Below are 3115 nucleotides of genomic sequence, written 5' to 3'. Positions count from 1 at the left end.
TTTAAACAAATTTAGTAAAATAAGACACATTGCAACAATTTTACAAATCTAAGCAATTATTTGTTACTACGATAAGTTAAGAGGTAAATCTACTAAAAACCCATTTATTTCTCCTGGAAAGTTATGGTTGATGATTTAAAAGAAATCCAATTCTTTTACACATAAATAAACGTGTGAAATGCGTATTGATAATACTTAGACATGCACACTGAATCTAGAATGGCAAGACCTCGATTTTTTGAAAATAAGGCGTCTAAACATTATATTTATTATATAGCAGAGTAACTCAAATTCTAATTTTTATGTACTGATGTGATATGTAAGTTGTCATCTTTTTATTAGTAAATGTAATCTCTTATCATGAATTGACGTGACAATGTTTTAAATAACTACCAATATAAAAATAGTAACCCATAAGATGTGATATACAAATATTGAGATTTAAGTTGGTCTCCTTAACATTGTTTTATGTAGTATAAATAGATAGTATAAATATGTGTATATGCATTATAGTATGGATGAGTTTTCAATGGTCATTTTCTATTAGTGATTACCCATTAAATATAGAAATTTATTGAAGTGGTGGTGATAAGAATTCAATCTCATTAATTGTCATAATTTTTTTTAGTTAACTATTTAATTTATTACAATTGTTGGATCAAATTTTAAAGGTAAAATAATGATTCTCATTGATTTGTAAATATTAAAGCAACCATTAAAACCACACCCATTATAATAGAAAATAGGGCTGACAATTCGAGTAGTGACACGACGACACGACTCGAAATCCGCACGAAATTAGTGGGTTTGGGTTTACTATAAATGAATTTGGGTCATAATTGAGTTGACATGATTAACACGATTAATAAATGGATTGAGTTATAGTTGACCTCCTAACACAAATTGACACAATAACTATATGTGTCATTGATTACGCCCAAACGTGTACAAAAATAAGTGGTCAATTATAGCACAATTAGGACGGTCGATCCCACGAGGAGGTGATAAATTGAACAAGAAACAATTAGTAAATAAAAAGCGTTAGGAAAGTAAGCAATCGAACAAAGAAGAGAAATGAGTGTTTAATGATTTTTTGAACAATTTAAAATGGAGAAAATTCAATAATAAAAAGTGGTAAGGCATTGAGAATCCTCTATATGCTTTGTTCACCTATTTGGATTTTGATTTATAAATTGACTCAATTGAAAGTTTCACATCCCAAACAATCAATCGGAAAATAAATAATTGAAGAACATGTGAATAAAAATGTATTCGAGTAAATAAAATTCTTATGTTTAGAACTAGGAAAAATCATCTTAAGAGAAATCCAAAAGCGACAATATACCGTTGGTAATATTGCAGTAAAAGACTACTCATAAAACAATACCTACCAATATATAGTATCATGCAACAATCACATAAAAAGAGCTTGACTAAATTTATATAAAAGTTGATAATAAAATATATTGATATGAGGAAGAAATATGATAAAAAAAAATTATTTACTCAAATGTATAAAAGTTACAAACCATTAGAGAATCAAAACCCAAATAAGCTTACTACACATATAGGATCATCTCTAGCCTCACCTAAGAACTCTAGCCTAGCTTGCACATAATTCCCATAAAATTCTAAAAAGAAAGTATGAGACTAAGAACAAGAAAATAAGAGAAAATGTATCTATACTTAAGCTCAAAATCAACAACCTAATACACTTTACAAAGACCCTATTTATAGAGTTTTGGGAATGCTAAAAAAAACTATCAGCAAAGAAACAAAAAAATAAAGGAACGGAAACATTTTATCCAATTAAATTGGATTTACAAGGCTTTAATTTGGTGGTAAAGGCTGATAATGGTGGAGAAAGAAAAACCACTCTCAGAAACGTTTAGAACTGAAGGAATTGAAGAGTGCAATGGCTAATACACGTGGCGCGCGCTGAGAAGGAGACATTGTTGTGCATGGGACACGTGGCGAGCTGTGGGAGGAGAGCTGCTGCATGCGGGACCCACGCGGAGAGGAATGCTGAACGACTTGACGCACGCGTGGAGGGAACTCGCCCGAGGGAGGGATCCATGCGCGCCACGCGCGCGTACGTGTGGGGACAGCTGGGTCCCACGTGGTTGAAGTGCAACAGAAAATGACACGTGGCGGGCTTAAGGGACTGGCGCGGTTCGGCTTAGCTTGGCTCGGCTTGGCAGACATCTGCTGATGGGCTTCATTTTCATTTTCTTTGGTTTTGGCCCAAATGTGTCTTATTTCCCTCCCTACAAAACAAATTAAATTAAATTAAAATCAAATACTTCCACAAAATATTAATTCCACAAAAATATTTAATTAAAACTTAATTTATTTAGCAATTATGAACAATTTATGTGCATATTCATGCACTTATCAGTCATCTGCAATATAATAATTTGTGATATAACATGAAAGTTTATATAACATATTAATATAAATAATGTGAATTTTAATATTTGTAGATAAAATTCATGTATTTTTCTTAAAGAAAAAGATAAATTGACTAATAAACATATTAAACCTGTTATAATCGCGTTAAATAAGTCATTATTATATTAATTATTTATTAAATATATTAATTTAAACGAGTTATATGGGTTGACACGATTAACACGATTAATAAATGGGTCGTATTTATGTTGATATTTTTGACACGTCTAATAAACAAGTCGTGTTTAAGTTAATATTTTATGACGCAATTAATAAACGAGTTGACACAAACACGACCCACTAACACAAATGGTCACTTTTAGTAAAAAACGAGGTCTCAATGGCTCAAGGGGCTTAAGTACTCGCCTTACCCTTAAGGGTGTGTTTGGTTGGGTGGAAAGGAATGGAATGGAATGGAATGGAATGGACTGGAATTCTAGTTTGATGTTTGGTTGGATTTATAAGAAAGGAATGATCATTCAAAAGGAATGGCCATTCACCCATTTTGGGTGAATCATCATTCCTTCCTCATATGGGAGGAATGGTCATTTTAAGTTCTTTTTTTATTTTTTTCCATAATTACCCTTCAATATTATAATATAATTAAAATATATTATATAGTAGTTATATCTTATAATATAATATAATATAATATAATATATAA

Source organism: Morus notabilis, unplaced genomic scaffold, assembly GCF_000414095.1.
Source record: "Morus notabilis unplaced genomic scaffold, ASM41409v2 Scaffold756, whole genome shotgun sequence".
Lineage (NCBI taxonomy): Eukaryota > Viridiplantae > Streptophyta > Magnoliopsida > Rosales > Moraceae > Morus > Morus notabilis.
The sequence above is the reverse complement of the archived record's forward strand: the minus strand, read 5'-3'. Positions refer to the sequence as shown.